Source organism: Hirundo rustica, chromosome 3 (genome assembly GCF_015227805.2).
Source record: "Hirundo rustica isolate bHirRus1 chromosome 3, bHirRus1.pri.v3, whole genome shotgun sequence".
Lineage (NCBI taxonomy): Eukaryota > Metazoa > Chordata > Aves > Passeriformes > Hirundinidae > Hirundo > Hirundo rustica.
Genome location: NC_053452.1, coordinates 48904469 through 48925348, shown reverse-complemented (window position 1 = coordinate 48925348; position 20880 = coordinate 48904469). Strand labels below are relative to the sequence as shown.

General features: G+C 37.3%; 1 protein-coding gene across 3 annotated transcripts in view; it reads left to right on the top strand.

The window, feature by feature from the left end:
* The window catches only part of LOC120749937 (SAM and SH3 domain-containing protein 1-like), a 529028-nt gene that overhangs the window by 157643 nt on the left and 350505 nt on the right, over window positions 1–20880 (top strand). The gene's annotated exons all lie outside the window — the stretch shown is intronic.

Sequence of the window (20880 nt, the reverse complement as noted above, 5' to 3'; positions counted from 1 at the left end):
GTTTGTGGTGCTTTTCTAGGAGTGGTTGCATCAATCCCAGTGATTAAAAGGCTTGCTGATTTGCTTACCCAAAAGGATTAATGGCAGGCAATGAAGGCTTTGTTTAAAAAATCCATGCCACATAATTCAGCAAAGGGTCAAAAAAGTAGACTGGAAGTAATCCAGTATTAGAGCTGCATTATGGAGAAGCTTTTTAAAAATCTTACTGACTCAGCAATTGGATGTTTCTTGATGAGGTCTGAACTATCAAGGAAAATGCAGCTTCACAGTTTTCTCAGTCATTCCATGAGGATGAAGTTCAAGTTTTTAAGCAGGTCAGCACCAGAATTGAATGACATGTAAAACTTTGGAGAGCTGCCCTGCATATTTTGTTTCTGTAAAAAATCAGAAATGTAAAGTACAGAAGTATGACCTTGACCCATTGTTACCCTGGTTTTTCTGAGCCTTTTGATTTTCTTAAATGGAGTCAGATCTTTTAGTTATTGTACAATATTAAGAGCAGTTTTCTACCTTTCCCACAGATATAACATAAACAATTCCTTTGTTTTTCATTCTCTGTCCTTTGTTTGCATATTTCTAACCTGAAAACAATTGTAACTGACAACTGGTCTGGCCACTGAGGCTGAGGGGTGGAAACCCCAAAAAGCCAATCTTCTGCTAGACCCACAAATGTATAAAAGGTAAAAAATAAACAAAGGGTTCTCTTCCTTCTCTCGGCTCTCTCAGCTGTGAGCTGGAATCGGAAGGACCTCTGCCTTGCGAGAATCTCTTGTCTGCGTGTGACTGCTTTGTGTGTCTCAGTGACAACCCATCTTCTCCCACCTATGTCGTTTAAGCATTCATAAACTGCTGATTGTTTTGTTGATATAGTCAAAGGCTTAGGCAGACCAAACTGAGCACTTTGGCCTAGTCCTTAGACTTTCATAAGTTTCATAAGTTAAAAGTGCCCAAATAAGCTAAGACCCTACCTGAAAAAGAAATTAAAAAAAATAATTAGGATTCTAAATTTAATTGAAAATATTTCTACATTCTTTTGCATTATTGGCTCTGCTAGATTTAAATCCAGGGATTTTAAATATGCATGTTTTCCATATTGTGTCACCATACCCTGGAGATGTTCTATGTAAGCTGTTTTTAATTAGATTTGTGGTTAAAAGAAACTGCCTTTGTCCTAGTTGAGCAACTAGATGTGCTGAATACTTTTAATGGCTCTCTCTCTCTGTTCTGTGTGATCATTTACTATTTTTACCAAGCTATAGAAAGACAACCAAAATTAGCCTCAGTTAACAGAGGCGTGATACTGGTGTGATTCTGATCTCACACACAGTAGATGGGAATCAGCTGGTGAATAAACACCTGAAAAATGAATGAACTTATGATGCAAGTTTACCTAAAATTTAGGATAGCTTCCACAGCTAATAATTTTCCTTCTGGTTCATCCCTTCACATGTGGGCAGTTCAGCACACAGATGTTTATTTCCATTTGCACAGTACCCCTTTCCCAGAGCAAAGTTTGGCAGTATCTTGCTGGGTTGCTAGCATTTTGCTAATCCTGGCTTTGGACCAGGATCGGGTATCTCATTTTAGATCTATGTAATGTAATGATGAAAGAGAGGAATTCTTAGCCTTGGTCTAATGCACTCTGCTCGTTTAATGATGTGATAGAGTAATGTAATGTCCATATTGAAGCTAGTTGGTGATGACTTCATTTGAGATGGAACCAGCCTTAGGCTACAAAAGAAGGCCAGTGAGATATTTTGGGGGGGTTTTAATAGAACACAAGATTTTTGAAGGTATCTTCAGTACCCAGCTGAAGTGAAGGACTTTTCTTCCTAACCTCTTTTCTATGTCTGACTATATGGCATTAAAAAGCAAAAACACTACTCCACTCCACACACACCACTCCTCCTTGCTCCAAGTTAATTCTGCAATATTCTCTGGGTATTTAGAAATTGGGAATCTAAATTTGGAAACAAGATATTTTGAGTGTACAAAGAGATAGTTTTTAATAACTGATGAAAATCAAAAGCTAGAATATCCTACTATTATTTAGTAGTTAGAAACAGAGAGAACTTTGAGAGAACTTTGAAATAGGGACTGGAATTTAGTACCAAAAAAAGCCAAAGAAGAATCACAGAATCTTTTTCCCTTTTTTTCTCCTTTTCCAAACTAAATTTTGATTACTCCTTTGATTAACTGTTCTTTTGGAAAAGCTAGCTGTTAATTTTTGTCACTGTAAGGAATAGTAGACTATTATGAAACAAGAGATTTGTATTACAGATGAAGACCATAGAACTGATGCAGTGTAATGATAGGTGCGTCAACTTCAGCTGAAGACAGTGTTAATCTTTGTGTCTGTTGCCATGCTCATGAAAAGGATGTATTTTTGTAATTTCTCTAGAATTTTAGCATCTCTCTCCTCTTTGCAGGTAGTGGTGTCTTGTCTGCAGTAACAAGATGAAAATAGACCTATGATTTTTGCTTCTTGTTTTCTGCTGGTTATTGTGTGGCATTTGCAAGCCCAGCAAGTCATGTGTTTTCAAAAGAGTAGTTTTCTACAGTGTTTTAAAAGTGTATAATATTTTAAAAGTGATGGCTTCAGTCTGATTTGGAGTAGGTGACCATGAGACTGAAAGGAGAATTGTATTTTTTTTTCTGTAAAAAACTACCATACCATGGATGACTTTTAGTCAATCAAGCAAACCTATTAAACAAAGTTGCTGACACAGGTGGTAACTGGTTTCTGCCAAACATCCACAGAGAAAGTGACTTCTGTCATCACAACATGATACAGAATAGCCTGCCTTGTGCATTTCCTTTGTGAAGGAGTCAGGTGAATATCTTTGTAATGCTGTTGAAGAAGAGATTACATCTCCTCACCTGAGTTGGTAGCTGTCATAAGGTTTTCCAAAAACTATAACATAAATCTTAGTTTTTGATGATTTCTGAGATTGAATTCAGTCGTGCTGAAGCCTTTATTGCATTGAATCGCAGTGAGAGTCAAGGACCAACGGACATGAATAAGAATTAAAGAGATGCAAGAAAATAGCCCCAATAAAAAAGCGCAGCATTTGGATGCCACAGTTATATTGAGTCCTGAATTGCCTTTGATGGGTTTCTCAATCTTGTCAGTAATGATGGTCTCCCATGGTGCCGGCAAACCGCGAGCAATTTTCTGCAGTAGCTGCTGTGACCAGATTGTATTAAGATGAAATGTTGTCAAGAGACATATACAAAATCTTCTCCTTGCTTGTGTCTGATGCAAGGAAGAAAACCATCTTTCTCTGTTTGGTGAAGCATAGAGAACCTGTCTCAAATCAAGGCTGGAAAAAATATGTTGGTGTTTCGCTCACAGGCTGTTTATTGTGTCTTTATTAGAGACAGCTTTTGTAACTGGAATAAAATGAAATTGTACAGACTATTTTCAATATATTAAATAGCATTTGGCCATGTATGTGGATATATTACCAACAGTGTTTTTTAGAGTAACGTAACCTAGTAGAAACATTTGTAGATAGCACTGCATTGTGCCTAATGCCTGCTTTCTGTATGTAGTTTACGTTTTCATAGAAGTACTTAGAAGTAAGCCAGATTAGTAGTGGATGGACAGCAGAGAATATTTCAGTTAGAAGGCACCTAATTGATCATCTAGTTCAAGTGCCTGACCTATTCAGTTGCTGATGAGTTGGAAGAACAAAATTGTTAGATGTTTATTGAGGAGCAGTGACAGAGATGACAGGTATCTAGGTCACAGATGTTCAGTTCTGTTAAATCCATTGCAGTCTTCCATTTGAGACCTTAGGTGACAGAAGTTCACAACTAAACAGTTCTCTAATGGAAATTTAGGTATTTTAAATTAAAAATAAATATGAATCTAATTATGCCAAAATCTGGGAACAACAGGAAGTCAAATCCAATTAAGTTTAAGTAGGAATTCTTGGGCAGGATTTTGGTTAATGTTTGTGTTCTTGTAATTACTTTTGCCAGTAGTGAAACCAGCAGGTACTGCTGGTTTCTGCTTGTAACCAGTAAATCAGAAAATTTCTATCTTTGCATAATTGTGAGGGATAGTACTTTCAATTTTAAGTGGATAAAGTGGATAGACAGTGAGGTGTAGCTGAAAGTAGAGCAAGAGTTCTAAATCCTTCAGACATATCATTAGCTGATAGAATTAATGGACACATAGATAATTATCATGAACGCTTATGATTGTTGTTTAAATAGAATGCTTGACTCGTAAAGCCACTTTAATTCTTCAAAGTCGTTAGCAAGTACATGGGTAAAGGATATTGTCAGAATTTCCAGGTGGCTTTCAAAAAGGTGACTTCCCAAAAGTTTTAGGGAGATTAAGTGACTAAGGGGTTGCTGCCTATGCAGTTCCTTTAGTAATCAGGTAGTGGATTAAAAAAAAAAAAAAAAGAAAGAAACAATGAGACTAAATATAGATATGACCAGGTCTGTTCATGATATTAAGGTTAACTCAGCGTAGCAACCACAAGGTTTTCATCAGCAACCTGCAAGATGAACTTAGAGAATCAGTGATGGAGCAGTGAAATGGCAGATGAAATGAAAGGTAAACAGATACAAAGTGATACAGGTAGAAAAAAGCCAGAACTTCATACAGAAAATTAAGGCCTTGAGCTCAGTATTAGTACCCAGAAGGAGCAAGAGTGGCCTGGGCAGGCTGAGCACATCTTCCTCTATTACTAGGAGAGGGCTGAACTGAGGCCATCAGAAAGCAGGTTTGGAACATTAAAAGGAGGCAGGTTTTCAACAGCCATGTTCTTGAGGCAGAAGAAAAGTCCTTAGGTATTAAAGCTAAGAAGCTAAAATTGCTCTAAAAATTATTTCAAGGAAATTCTCTCTCTTATGGTCTCAATACATGGCCTATATTAGTACTAGCACATGAAAACATAACCACCTTCTGTGGCTGGCACAGAGAGCTTCTGAATTGTGCTGCTGTCAGCACCTTTCACAAGCAGCCGTATAATAATACTGACAAATGTGATGTGTTGCTTCACTGATACTGTTTGCAGTCTTGTGAAGATAAAAAGGACAAATCTCACAGGTACTGCGCTGTCCTGCATGAGAAGGAGGCCTAAACTCTGAAGTTGAGTCCCTCATGGGTGATGGGGTCAGCTGAACAAGCAGGATGTTTCTAAAGTAGTGGAAGGGAGAGGTTGCTTTTCTGAACTCCTGGACCTAAAAGTTGGGACAGGATAAAGTGAAACTAAGTAGTTGAAAATATGAGAAAGGCACCAGCCAAGGTGATCGTGGCTGATGGATACATGTGAGCAAAGTGCAGTAACAGCGCCCTGTTAGAGAATCCCTGAAGCTGCATGACTTACCAGGAATAGGGCAATCTCAGTTTCTGATTCCTAGACTTGAGAAGGATGTGAGTAACTTTTCAGATCTCTGCCAAAATGAGTACTTCCAAACACATTTTTTGTATTTGAGTAAGTATGTTGGAAAGAAAGTCTTCTGGAGAGTTTGTGAGGTTTTTTCCTTCTGACCATGACAAGATGTGGCAGCTTTACAAGTGCAAACTCAGAGGAGAGAAAAAAAACACTATATTTTTTCTTCCTTTTATTATGTTGAGTAATTTCCTGTTAACTGAATGGAAGTTGTTGGAGTCTAGTTCTAGTCTAGAATAACTCTTCTTTTCATATCAATATCCCAGTACATGTCTACTCTCTGGCAAGTCTTAAAACAATAGTGAGTGCTTGTTGAGTAATGTTTCTTATTATCATCTTCTAAGATTGTTTTGAGTCCTTCAGTGATTTAAGTTGCAGTTTAGACAGGCGGTAAATATACACTTCAGTAATCAATTTGAGGTAACTATTTGGACAGAGACCTACACACATAAGGGCTGTTAGTATATCTTTTATCCTGCAGGTGTACAGCACATGAAAAAAATAGAATGTAGTAGGTGGGAATGCTGAAGACCTCTGGAAATTGATGAAACTTGTGGCTGTTCATCCTGAGAAAATATGTGGCTAATTACTGTTAAATGTGATTTTTTTTTTTTTTTAATTGTTGCCTTGATTGATTAATTGCTCAATTAGGAGAGTTAGGTTAGTTAATGTTGGTTCTACCGTTTGTCATTGGTGACGGTAGTATTTGTATCTCTGGTTGACAATACTCATTTAGTTCACTCCAATTTCTACATCTCTGGTTTAGCTTCTGGTGTTTCTTTAGGCCCACTCGAATGTTTAATCGCAATCTTGTGTACTTTGGGCATCTCTCTTGAGTAGATAGTCTGCCTTTTGAAGTGGAAAAATCCCATCCACTACCAAGTCCTTGAACTGTCTACCTTAAACTACCCATATTTTCCAAACAATTTTCTGTCAATTGTCCTTTATTAAACATTTCATTCTGAAGCTAGTTTTCTTTTTTAAAAAAATCCTTCTACTAAGCATTTTTTTAATTCCCCTTCAATCCAATATTCTATTTTCCTTTTGCCTAAAGCCTCTTGATATTTTTCCTGTAAATCATTCTTCACACCATCCCTAAATAGTTTCTATTTCAAAATATCCCTTCCCATCTGCCTTCCAAGAGGGTGTACCCTTTGTTTATTCTCTCATTGCAAGCTCTAACATCTTTCTTCTTTCCATCCCTTATGGCTATCCAATATATTTATATGTTTTTGCCTCTCATATGTACATTGCTGTATTCTTACTGCTCAAGATCTCTTCTGTTGTAAAAATGACCTGCTTGCTTTGCTTCCATGTATTGCCTTTGTAGTCCTCTGTCTCATCTCACTGGCTTTTCTCCTTTTCTAATCTTTGTATTCTTCTCCACGTCTGAGAGGGCACTTATATTTTGTCATCCTGTGAAAGACCTTCTATCCTTTAAGAATCCCTTTGCCAGCTCTTTTTCTTTCTTTTCTTTCCATCTCACTCTCTTTTTGGGTTTCCTTCTCAGTCACACAGAATGTAAGCTATGGAAAATGAGGATTTTTTAACAGTCCTAGAAAAGTGAGACCTATATTTCTCATTCTTTGTGGCTTTCATATTGTGTATTACTGACATAAAAGGATGTTCCTGTTCTCTCATGAACATGTAGCTGCCTTTTTAGGGCCTTGGTATGAGCGGAATTACACTTCTGAAAATCTGAGGCTGTATGTGCTGGTTTGTGGACCAGAAGATTAATTTGAACCATTTCTTACTGTGAGATGAGTTCTTTGGACACTGGCTAACCTCATTTATAACTTGAAGCAAAACAATCCATGTGAGCATTAACAAATAAAGCCTTTGCAACAAAGAATTGCCACAGAAGCATTCTGGTATTACTTCCAACAGTGCACAACCTGAATGCTGAATCTGTAGGACAGGTACACATAAAAATGATTGGTCAAGAGATTAAACTTCTCTGTCAGGTGCTCAAAAGATATTAGCTGCCTAACATCTAAAATATCAGCTGTCAAAGTCCTTAAAATCCTGCTTCTTGAGCAGCATGATCCAGAGCTAGGGTGAGAGGAAAAGTTATCACACACACAACTCTGAGATGAATGTGTATTGTACTGGTTTCTTTCAATTCCACTTTCACCAAGCTTTCTGTGTGCAAAAAAAGAAACAAATTAAAGTGGAATAAAGACTTTAAATGCATTCTAGCTTAGCATTTAATTTGGTTTATGACCAGTTACAGTCCACTCCCCACCAACCCATCTGAATTTGGGTTTTTTTCATAAAAACACGGTGTTTTGCAACTTTTAATAGGACTGCAAATAACAGAAGACTGTCGATTAATTTAATACCTTTTAAGTACTTGCATCTTTTTTTCTGAAAATATATCTAAAAGCATTATTAGAAAGGCTTATTTATTCCAATGCCAATGCATCTAACTGAAAGCAGCTCTTTTATTATGTAAGTCTTTATACATCTTTAAAACTTCCATGGTATTTGTAGTTGAGTGATTCTAAAGGTGCTTATTAATTGAGGGACAATAGAAGGGGAAAAGTTCCTATCACAACTCAAATATAGCAAGTGTCTCCTATATTAAATTTTCTGTATATGATTTAGGAATAGGTATGTCAGTGTTCTGTTTCTGAGGGGATATTTCCTTGGCTTTCCTGGCCATAATCACTCATAGTTCACACAATCTGCAGTCACATGGGAGGTGTTCTTGACTTCACTTGTTATGTAAGTGATGGAAAGTTACTGTTCTATTTCCAGGGAATCTGTAAGGCAACTGCTGAATGTCTTAGACTAATTACAGAAAAAACTAAATATGTTTTTCCCTTAATCTTTTAAAAATTTTCATAACAATTTATGTCTTCCCATTTCAGAAATCAAATTTGAAAAGATAGCCTGTAAAACAGGGCTAATTTTCAAGTCGATTTTTCTCTTGTTCAGATTTTTACCTGAACAGTCAGACAAACATCAATGTTTGTGCTGAGCAGTTAGTACTGAACGAACTCATAATGAAAAGCAGGCGTGCATATGTTCAGAAAACACAGCATGACTCTCCTAAGCTCCCCTCACTACTGCTTCCAGACTGAGAGGCCATTCAGCGGGCACAAGCAGGGAGACTGAAGTGCCAAACACCTGAGCTCAGTGGTTTTGGTACCTGTCCATTCCCACAGTTAAAACGTCATGCCATTTTCCCATTGGAATTGTCTGGCTCCAGCTGTTTCTTTCTTTTTTCGGGGGTTAACACTGGCCATTGCAACCTGACCTAGGTTTGTTTCCAGCTGAGGAAAGCAGCTTGAAAGATTGCTGTGTTGTTCCTTTTCATAGAGGGAGTCATAAAATACGTGGGCTGGGAAGGGTGTACCCCACCATTTTTGGGATGATTGCTACCTGCAGAACTGCTGTGGGAGGCAGTAGCACCTTTTGGGCATAGGATGGGATAGAGGCACTGGGGCAGGATAAGGAAGAATCACAAAGCTGCTTATCTAATCATCTTGAAATAAGTTTCTTGGTGTATGGTATATAGGGATTGGTTCTGGTTATTTTATGCAGCAATATCAAAACCAAATTATTTTTTAAAATTCTCCCTGGAGTTTCTTCAGTTTCTGAAAATAATTTTCTACTTATGCATGCCAAGTACACATGAAATGCTCTTATGTCAATTTAGCACCATGGTGAAGTCGTTATTTCTACTTAATACTTCTTGCTCCTGCCCAAGAATTTCGTTAGTACTTTCTATCATAACATCAACCTGAGTTTGTTCTCTCTAAACCTTATCCAGCCTTATCCTTTTCCAGAGTTCAAACTTCCTGTTCTGTTAGTGTAGGCCAGATTTGTGGTTCCTAGATGTTCTACCTGCCCAGTAGCTGGTTTCTATGTGTTACTTCCTTCTGCAGATCTGAATTTGCAAGCATTCTTTGTGTAATTTGAAAAATCGGCAATCTTGCTTGTTGGGTTTTTTTTTTTTTTTTTACTCCTTCATGCTTTTTAAAAAATTTTAGCAGGGTTGTCTCTAGTACTGAACATTCTGAACGCTACAAAACTGCATTTGCAGCATTTTGAGAGTCATTAGATATTTTTAGATAATTTCAGGTTGTTTGGTATGCCTCGTGCGTTCCTTACTAGTATTGTCTGGTGTTGCGCTATTTTCGAGTTTGTAGTTAATGTGATTCTGGCTGAATCAATAAAAAATTGTAAGAATATCCCAGGTTTTTAGTTACCAATTTATAACCTCTTAAAATAGTAGAATTAAGTATGTCTGCCAAGACTTTCATTGTAGAACCACAAATGTAGTATTTAATTGTATTCCCATTCTCTAGAAATCAGATCGTTGGAAATCTTTTCTTTCATTATGCACAGTATTCATACTTCTTTGTTTGCCTTTGTTGGATAATGAAATGCTAGACTGCCTCCAAATTTCTTAAGTATCCTGAATATTAAGGGGTTTTTATAAAAACTATGGTAATACTGGTTGAAATATCTCTCCACTCATCTCCATAGAGTTTTGAGATGTCATTATTAAAAATAAGCAGTTTAAGTTATTCTTTTCCCTAGTCCATATTGTGTATTTATAACCTTGATTTACTCACACAGTGAAAAAAAAAAAACCCTTTCTACATTGTCATGTGATGAGTTCCACATTGTGCTCTTTGTAAGTTCAAGGATTACTTGAATATTTGAGTCTCATTGGTATGTCATGAAATTTTATCATTTCCATTTATAATTGAAGTTTTTACTATTGCTAAGTATTCTCATGTTACAGTACTTAAAAGCCTTTTTCATAATGGCTCTATACCTGCCATCTGTGATTTTATTCTGGTTGATCTTAGATCACATTCCTATGTTTCTGATAACATCCGTCCTACTAAATAATTTCTTCTGACTTTATCATTCTCCAATTTGGCATACAGCCCTTGGGGAAGTGGTGATAAAAAAATGAGAAATGTCATCTAGTTGAAACCTATTATTTGTTCCAGTTCAGTCACTGTGTAGTTGTGCTGGAATAAAGAACATGGCTTATTTTTAGGCTTACCAAAGCAGTGACATACTTAACATTTTGTTGTTTGCACAGAATATTAAATGAGTTCCTAAAAACCATGAGAGGAGCAACTCCCTCTCCCCCACCAAAAAAGAAAAAACTAAAAATGCAAGGATTTTTTTCAGAATGAACAATACATGTAAAATAAAATAAATTTTAGCAAAGCAAACATATTTATTAGTTTAGTCAAAGAATACATAATCCTCTTGGATATAGTTAAGGTCTGACATAAAAATTGTGTGTATCTTTTAAAACAAGCTTTTATTACCTTAAACTTCAGTGTAGTTAAATTGCTTCCATTTTCAAAGCCTTTTCTAAATATGTCTGTATCAGTAGGCCAGGCATCACATTGTGAATCAAAAATCATGTTGCTTTTTGCTCCCTCTGGGAGTCGGGTGTTGATACCTTCTGAGGAGCTGTTTGCTGTGTAGTCACTGTGCAGGAGCCAGGCTGAAGACATATTTCTGTGGAGTCTGTAGTTTTTTGAATGTAAATGGAACACCCCTCCAGCCTGCTGTGACGAATTTCCTGCACAGTCATGTCCTTGAATCACAAGTAATCAGTGAAGCATGGCTGCAGGAGAAGATTCTGGGAAAGAAACCTGGGGGTTAACTATCTTTTAGAGGAAAACATGTGAGCAATAAAACTATAGCTCAGATACCACACTAAGCTCCATCTTAATTCTGGAAATTAGGTGTATCAAATGTGACACAGGATCTTGGGCTTGAAAAGGCACATATCTGTAACAATGTTAAATGATGCGAGAATTGCACTACTAAATAAGAGATGTTTTCAATCTTTGATAGACATGGAATAAAACCCTACCTTCAGGTTTTTTATCAGGTGATGAATGCCTTGCGAGAGTGCTGTTACCTACTCATGCCGAAAAGCCAAACCTCTTGAATACCAAAGCATAGATTTAGTCTAATTTTAGGCACTCCTGTAAAGAAATGAAGAAATTTCTGAGTGCTCATCAAGGCAAAAATCTCCTCCTCTATGTTGGATAAATGGAACTAACAAAAACTGATGCAATAGTAGAGTTGGTATGCTACACACAAAAATGGAATTGCATATATTTTTATTTCATTTCTCAAAGGGAACTGATTTTTATGCATACGAGAGCTGATTGGGCATCTTCTTGTTCTTGGTGGGTTTTTTTTGTTTGTTTGTTTTTTTAATTACAGCTAAATTCAAGGAAGAGGTTTGTTGGGAATGGGTACTGAGATAAGTTTCCATTTTGATATGGGCTCCCATTGGAAAAAGAAGGATTCAAAGTCAGTTCTTTGTATACTGAAATTAGGAAACTGATAAGGACAAAAGAATAAGATAGGCCAAAGAGAATTAAAAAAAAAAAAAGTTAATTATTGAAATTCAAGGCTCCCTTTTTTTTTTTTTTTTTTTTTTTTTTTTTAAACAGGTCATTTGGGATATGAGTTTATTGTGGAAAGTAGCTTTAAAATCTAACCTGAGATACTGATAAAATCTTTTCATAATCCAAATAGAAGCCTCTCAAATGCTCCTTTATTTTTATGTGCTCTTTCAAAAAATACTTGCCCAGTAGACCATAAAAATCTTAAGTGACATTGTAGTTTGTTAGTGTCTTAAATATTATTAATTATTAAAGTAGCTATGTTGTCCTCTGAAGTAGTTATCCATCTGAATAATTGATAACATAATCGGCTGTGTTTATTTCTATTACCTAGGGGCTTGTCTATTTGCTGTTTTAACATGTCTGTCTAGAAGGAGGCTACTGATAACCCGTGAAACAATTTTTAGTGCTTATTTGAGAAGGTAAAAGTATATTATACTGATTTTTGGTGACGGATTGCTACACATTTCCACAAAAACGACTCTATACTTGTGTTTCAGGGAGGAAATGTCACTGTGATTCACCTTGGGATATTATAATATGCAGCAGGGGGTTAGGCCATTTTTGCATTTTTTTCAGGGTTTTTTTTCAACCAAGCAGTTTTTGACCTCTATCCCTTATGCAGTGGCTTTGTCTAACAGCACACGTAATCACACAGCACTCCGTTTCCCACATCTTAGATCAGATGGCAGCATGCAGAGCAGCTTAAAACCAGCAGAATGGCTGTCAAGGGATCAGAGTGGCAAACTGGTAAGGCTTAGGAAGAGGGCAGTGAGGATGAAGAGGAGCTTGGATTGGTCTCATGATACATGTAATGCATGGCAGCCATTTTTGGGTCCTTCAGACTTGGCAGATTTTTGGCTAATACTGTGAGAGCATTATGAATTGTGAATAGGATTTGCGTAGGCATTGTATAAAATTTTCCCTGGTTGTGTGGGAGGATTGGCTGTTGAGCACCCAGGCAGTGGGCTGGGTCACCCAGCTGATTGCTGGGCTTCCAGTCCATGCTGCAAAGCGCAGTTTGTTGTTTGGACAATTCCACCATTGCATTAGACACCTGCAGGAGGTGAGATGTGGTTTTAAAAGTTGCTACTATAAGCAGCAAGAAGAATAGCCTGTGAAGTTCAGTTCAGCTCCACTAACAGCCACAGTCCATAGGAAACATGACGAGTGGTTCACAGTTCATTATTTGGTTTACAGAGTCTTTGACCTGGGAGCATGTTGTATGGAAAGGGAAGCAGCTCTTTGCCTTCTCATAAAAGCTGAAAGTTGTTTCAGCATGGCTGTAAGAAATTATTAAGAAAAATATGAAGAAAGGTATAATCTCTTTGGAGAGTGGTTTAATTGTGATGGTTCAGGAGGGGAGTAGTTGTACTAACAGCTTGAGACCTTTCTCAGCTTCTACATTAGGTTGCACAAAATGTACGTAATATAGTTCCACAATACATTTTTGTGAATATATGAAGACTGCAAGGTCTGGAGAAACTCTAAGTCTCTATCGCTTTGTAAAGCAGTTGAGAACCCATTGCAAAAACTTTTAATAGAGATGTTTCCTTATTATTACATGTTAACAAAAAGCCTACGCCTTCTTTCTTAGTGCCACTGTAGGAATTGAGAAGTTTGCTCCTAAGACTCCAATATAAGCCACTGTCATGCTGAATACGTAAAAATGTCTGGGCTGGTTCCATCCCAAAGCTACTTTGGCAGCAAAACAAGTACCCCTCCCATTCTATGCCATAGCAGTGGAAAATAAACGCTTGTCTGTTTCTTCAGAAAATGTAGAATGCGACATCTGAGAGAGTGTCTATATACAAGAGAATTCTTTTGTCAGAGAAATAATGCTTTATCTAAGAGAAGAAAAGACAAAAAAACTTTAAAATCACAATGTACAGCATTAACATCTGGTTTAAAATGTGTTAAGAGCCAACAACTCAATGTCAATTTGGTCTGACTCTACGGTATTACTTGCTTGATTATGGCTCTCACTGGGGGAGCTGAGCACTTCGATATCATCCAAAGCCCCTGAGGACAATTCAAACCAGCTGGTATTCTCTATATTACATAATTACAAAGCACGCGCCGCCGTTTGGCAGACTGAAGAGGCACTGGGGGCCCACTTCTCAAAATATTTACAGCCTTTTATTCTTCTCTAAACAATCATTTGCATAGTAAAAGTGATATACAGCACACAAATGTGGGTTTACATTATTTCCACTTTCTCAAACTTACCTGGAAATGGCTGTGTTTAGCAGTGAGTGGGCAGAAGAGAGATGGAGCCAGCAAGGGTAAAGGCTGTGATATTTTCAGGAGAAACTTCTGGTTGACCTGGTCAGTGAGAGACGGTGAATGTTTCAAAGAACACCTGAAAGATGTATAAATATTTTGCCTATGTGAAAGCATGTTGTGAAATGTCTGTCCTGGAACTGGAGAAGTTAAGAAACTAGGAGAAGCTCTACATGAGCAAGCTGGTCATGACAGGCTTGCTAATGTGTAGATGAAATGCAGTGGCTGCATCTTGTTAAAGGGGGGGGGGGGGGGGGGGGGGGCACGGTGTGCATATCTTTAAATAACATATTTTTTGATTGTGAGATAGTTTTTTTCTATGGCAAATTTGGTAAAATACTGTTTTATCCAAAGTGAACAAAAAGTCATGGAAATTATCAGTAGCTGGGGGAAAAATAAAGGGAACAAAAGAAAAAAATCTATTGGAATGTCTATCCTTATGTATCAGTCTGAAAGATTTAAAGTTGCAAAGGGATAGGAGAATGATTAATGGTCAGCTGTCTATTTTCTCTCTACCACACCAAGAAAACACATACACTTTTTGTACACACATAACTTTTGAGTTACAAACCTCTGTCTAATCTTAGCTCCCACAGCTTCCCATAATGCTGTGGATGGGAGGCATCGCACAATGTAGCTAAATTCCTTTAAAGCTCCAAATTCTTCTCAAGTTTTCTCATATTAAATTCTCAGGTACAGGAGAATCACATACAGCAATGTTAAATGATTAATGAATGTTTAAAGGTTTCTGTGCTGTGTAATGGAGGTTTTTTTTGGGGTTTTGGTTTTTTTTTTCCCCTCTTTTGTAATGGTTTTTGTGAAGAGACCATTGAGTTATAGTGTGTTTAGTGCTAAACCCACGGTCCTTTGTCTTTTAATCCACAAAACTTAAAACCTGGTTTGAACCATACTTTTTACATCTTATAAAGTTGTTTTGAGGAGGAAAAGCTAAAAGTGAGCATAGGCTAATTATTAGAGACACTATAGGGAGCCTCATATTTACATACTGTCCAGGATTTGAATGGTGAATCATTGATATGAACAGATATGATTAGTTGTAAATCTCTGCATCCCTATGGGGGGTGTTATCATTCAATTTCCACACAGCAAGTGTTACTGAAGCTAACTTTTGGTGTCTGTTTGTTTCCCACTTTCAAGATGCTTTATTGCATTGCATAATTTGGACTACAAGTGAAGGGATTATAAGTGCAGAATCAAGATGAGAAATGTAGTGGCAGTCTGAGTGGGCTCCTGTGAGTGTCTTGCTGAGCACAGTGACACAGCGTGGCAGGTGTCACTGTGTAAACCTGCACACTGCAAACCTTACAGAATTTTGAAATATAGTTTGCTGTCTGGTCCACTGCAGAATATGACTGACTGCCAGTGAGCTTCACAGCCAGCTTCCAAAGACAGGACAAAGAAAGGGTGCCGCTGTCACATGGAACAATGAGACAAACACCCTCATCATGCCATGCCATGCTAAATTACCAGAATAAGCAGACCACCCATTGCACTATTTTTGAATTTAGGCATGCCACCAGAGTATCTGCCACAGGAGATGTTAGAAAATTTATTTTAAGCCTGCTTAAGCAGCTGCTGAGCAGCTGGAGATGAATTTGTGTAAGAAAATACCTGACTGCATTTTAATATATGCTGGTTTTTCAAGTGCTGTATGAATGCTCAAATAGGAAACGATACCACCGACAGTTGCTTTGTAATTGCCCCTGTCCTTTGGCTCTCATTCTGTGTGATTCTGCTGGTTTGGTCTTGCAATCTTTCTGTGCAGAAACACAACATCATAAAGGAAAAATGTGAATTGTAGGGAAGAAAATGTTCACTTATGACAAAAGTCATCAATTAGCCAACAAAAATACCACTCTGCAAAACCACATACTTACAAACTAGGAAGAATTTCTTGGGAATTTGAAGCCTGGAGTGGGCAGCCTTTTCTGCAGTGATCATGAAATATGGAGGTTCAGGATGTTGGAAGGCTTTAACAAGGCAAAAAGCAGGATAACACTGTGCTTCCAGAGAAGAGGCTCTTACACACTGATGGAGCTTCTTGGAATAACACCATGGGATTTGGCCCTGGATGGAAAAGGTGTCCAGGAGAGCTGGTTGATTTTCCAGAATCTCCACTTTCAAGCTTGGTAATGGTCCTGTCTAACATGCAGGAAGTGAGGCAATGTTAGCAAGAAACCCATGTTGAGCAAGGAAGTTGTGACAGAAGCCAAATACAATAAAATAAGGTAGCAGTTAAGAGATGGAAACGGGGGCAGGTGACTCAGCAGGGTGTTAGAGATGCCATCAAGTGCACAAATCCATCGGATTCAGGGAAGCCAAAACTGTAAGAAATAGATACCAATACTGATTAAAAGCTTAGCTCTAGAGTCTCACAGACTAATTTCTGTTCAGAAGTGGATCTGTTTATCCTGGAACCTGTTTTCCTAAAAATAGCCACAAAACATAGAAGGAAATCCACATTGATTTATTTATTCATTCATTGATTCCCCCTAAATAAATGAAATAACAAGTACACAATTGACCTCTTTATGAGAAAAATTTAATGTGTTTGTGAAGAACTGCAAGGGCAAGGACTCTTCTTTTGGAGAAGTAGGCAACAGCAATAATAATAATCAGTGAATTGATTGTAACCCTCAGTTTCCTTGCCAGCGTGGCATTACAAAAAATCAAAAAGGGCCTTAGCTCTGTGCAAGCCCAGCTCAGCAATAACAAAACATCACTGTATTATCAACACTGTGTTCTGCACAAATCCAAAACACAGTTCCATACTAGCCACTGTGAAGAAAATTTACTCAATCCCATCCAAAAACAGCATTCCCCATTCCCCCTCTCCCTATATTCCTGTGGGGGAGGGGGTAGAGAATTAAGAATGAAGTGGAGAACCTGGCACCCAACCATTATCAAACCACCACACATTGTAAGAACACTTCATAATGAAAGTCTGATTTCTACTAGTAAGACAGATCCCTTGAAAAAGGCTGCACATCGATCTCTAACCAGGCAATGGGTCCTTCCACGTGGCTGCTGTAAGGTTGTTCTGTATTGAACACTCACCTTCCTGAATGGGCTCTTATCTAAACAGCAAAGTAAAGGCTTTGACTTTCACCCTGACATTTCAGATACATTTGTATGTAGTATAAAAGAAGATGTTACACAAGATTCAGATTTAAAATGGGTTCCTGTCCACTTGCTTGTAGGTTTTGCTCAACAGTCAATGCAGCTTTCAAATAGCCAGACTTATCTCTTTGTCACGTTTCTAAAATAGTATTCCTTTATATTCTGACTTCTTTTAACACTTCTGTTCCCTCTCCAGCCACATTAATAAGGGTGTGACATTTATTTCTACCCTGTATGATGATGTTGTGGTTTATGGAAACTGGAAAAGGCAGTAGTAGCTGGAAGCCTCTGTCTTGATAGTAGATAAACCTTACTAGTAGTTACTCAAGGCTGGCTTAAAATTGCATTAATTGCTTACAAGTATTTTTGTATCCACAAATTGAAGATCTTTTATAGTCTATTCTATGTTCTAATTGCTTCTGAAACAGAAACTTCAATGAAAAGTAGCCATAATAATTTTTAGTGATACAGGCCGAGTGGATAATGAGTTGCATGTAGAGCAAACATAACTCTCCAAACTTATGTAAAACAGTATCACTGCTTTGTTCTTTGCTAAGTTTAAATCAATTTTTTACCTAGCAGATTCAATAAATCTGTGTGGTGCTACTACGTGATTTAATTATATTTAATGATTACATTCAATACTATAATTAATAAAGTTCAACAAAAAGAACAGTATTGTGAAAAAGCAATAATATCCCCTGTGATGACTCAAGTAAGTGATCCTTATTCTATTGAAATATGCATCGTATCCTGATATGATTAACATTAATTTTGTTTGAAAAGACTTTTCACCTGTTATAAGAGAATAGGCCCTTCACAAATGGTTCCATTTCTTCTACTGGCTTTAATAATTGTATTTATTGGAGCTAATTTTTGTCCTTTGTAAAAACACATATAGTAATTTTTGTGTATGTATATTAAGTTGAATTGCCTAATTTCTCAGTTCTGCAAAGCTGCACTTTAAAAGTCCATAAATCTTGCAACAGGAAAAGAACTTCTTTTGCTCACTAGTGTCAAGATACTCAAGGCAGATAATGCAGCTGGTGTTCTTCTGAATAGTATTTGTGTAACCTTTAAAACTTTCAGTGTGCCATTGTTTTAAATCATGATTGAAGCCTTATTTGCTGAAAGTTTCTAAGAAACACTACTTTAAAATCTGTCTTAAGCCATTGAAAGTGATATCTCTTTAAAATGCATGTCAGCTAGCATTTTACTACTTGAAAAAAGAAATAAGACCTACAGCTTAATGAAGCAAATGCATCAATTAGATAATTAGCTTAAAAAGCAAAAGGGAATTTCATGTCACTTTTAGTTACTGAACCTTAGGATGTCTTACTAATTTACACATTAGATTTTTCTCATAAAGAGGTCAATCATTCATTTGTTACTTCGCTTATGAAGATGGTAAAAATAGCAGACGTGAAAAAGGAAATTTTTAAAACCTGAAGAATTTGTGCCCACTATGGACAAGTAGTTTGCTCTAAAATAGGTCTCATATATGAAATTTAAATGATGATTAATAAAATCATGCTTAATTCAGTCGCAGGAAGAACTTGTGTAAGAATAGTGCAGAGAGGATATATTATGTCTTGAATGCTATTTTGCAGAACTGGTAATAGTTTCCCTGTCTTAGAAGCTGATTAGGGAGACAGTTTCCAACCTTTCTTTCTTTGCCTCTATTTTATGGGATTCGAACATGGTTTGCCTGTTATAAATTTGCTTACTTGAACAGTTACTGGTTCTCACTGCTGAGTGAAACAAGTGCAAAGGGTTCCTGCAACTGTGTGCTGGTTTGTAAACTGATGTGACCTTTAAAACAGTCGATAATTCATATCCTTCACTAAAAAGCACCTATTACTTCCCCTTTCCCATGAAATAAATATGATTTTTTTTGATGGGTGAGGGTTCTTTTCATACACGCAATATTTTTCAGCTTCAGAGTTCTAAGAAACTTGTGCAAGACTGCATTGGAAATGAAGCAAAAAACTTTTTTTTGGTTTCATCTATTTTTTAGTACTGTCACGTAGCCCGGGAAGGGCCAAAGAAAGAGGCATCAGTATAGAAGGTGTGATGTTTTTAAAACAATGTAATTACTGAGAAATATTGCATATCTTTCTAATCTCTTCTTGCAGGCCTTTGTTATAATCCTTAACTACTGTGTCCCTAACTTGCATGATGATTTTATAATAAAGTATCCTGTCTATGCTGATAGAGTGCTTCATACTGTCATTAGAAACTTATTTTGGATCACACTTGGGTGACTTGTTGACTTTTATTACTGCTTTCTCACGTTGATTAATATCCACGGAAGATAGCTAGTGAAAGAGATTTTACCTAGTCAAAATCCTGACCTTGAATTCTGATATCTTGACATTGCATGCAACATCTACTCTTGGAAACCGATTGGTAACTCACTTTTCTTTAAAGCCCTAAGTCTTACCTGTTTTTCCAAGAGGCTTTTTAATTCTTCTGGGTTCTGTTAAAATCCCAGATTAATTCTTGATTCATTTGGCTGTTGACTGCACAGCTCTTTCTCCATTATACTGTTAGGCTCTAAGTTCAAATAAATTAAATTGCGTTTAACTGGATTTTATAGCTATCTTTCTTAGAGGTACTTGTAAGGGCTTTTAAAGCTCAATTTATAACTATTCTTAAAGTTTAACTCACAATTGCAAATTCCTCAGACTGACCAAAAAAACTGAGTCGGAAGGAAAGCTTCCCATCAGGCTGTTCTATAAGTCAGTTTCCTGGATGTAAGCTGCCAACCTGGCTGTGTTTGGGATGTACCTGTACAGCTACTTTAACCCAACTCAGGCCTTCTGTGCCACAGCAGAGAAGCAACAGAAATGCAAGAATTTGCTTTACTGTATCAAATTTCTGTGTGAACACTTGTAAGCCTATTTGCAACCAAACCACAATTTTTGACAATAAATCCTTGTAAAATAGACCAATATGCTTCAAAAGTCAGTTTGTAGTTCCATATATCATGAGGCAGTGTGCTTGAACCAAGGTCACTTGGATGCGATCAATCTTATTTCAGTTCCCCATTTTACCTTTGCTTTCACCTCTTTTCCTTCCTTCATTTTCTACATCACGGTTCAACTACAGACCAGAAAGCTCGAGCACGCTCCGTGAGCCTGCACAGCTGCTGCTTGGCCTCCCCTCTGCCAGGGGACCTCTTCTCTCCACACCTGCTTCTACTGTTACTGCCAATCTGCATAGGCCAACCGGCACAAAAGTGACCGGAATATGCTTGAAGGAGTTCAATTAGCTTTTTAAAAATTTCTTTCCTTCTTCCCAATTTCTCTTTCTTTGTGCCAGATTGGCTTCACCTGCAATCTGACTAAGCCTAGCAATGGGTGTTATCTAAGCGACATTGCTGAATGTGTCTAATTTCTCGCCCCATTGGCCTGCCAGCTCCAATGGACTGGCTAAATAGTTGTGGACCTTCAGGACCAAAGGACAAGGGGGCAATATTTTGTTGCACAGCTATAAAACCACTTCTTAAACCAAAGGTTTAAGAACAGCAGAATTTTATTGTCCTCACTTGCATAATATCATCTGAAAATTTCATAATATTGGTACTAAAAAATGTAAGAATCAAGATACTGCAAATTCTGTGATGCTCTGAAAAT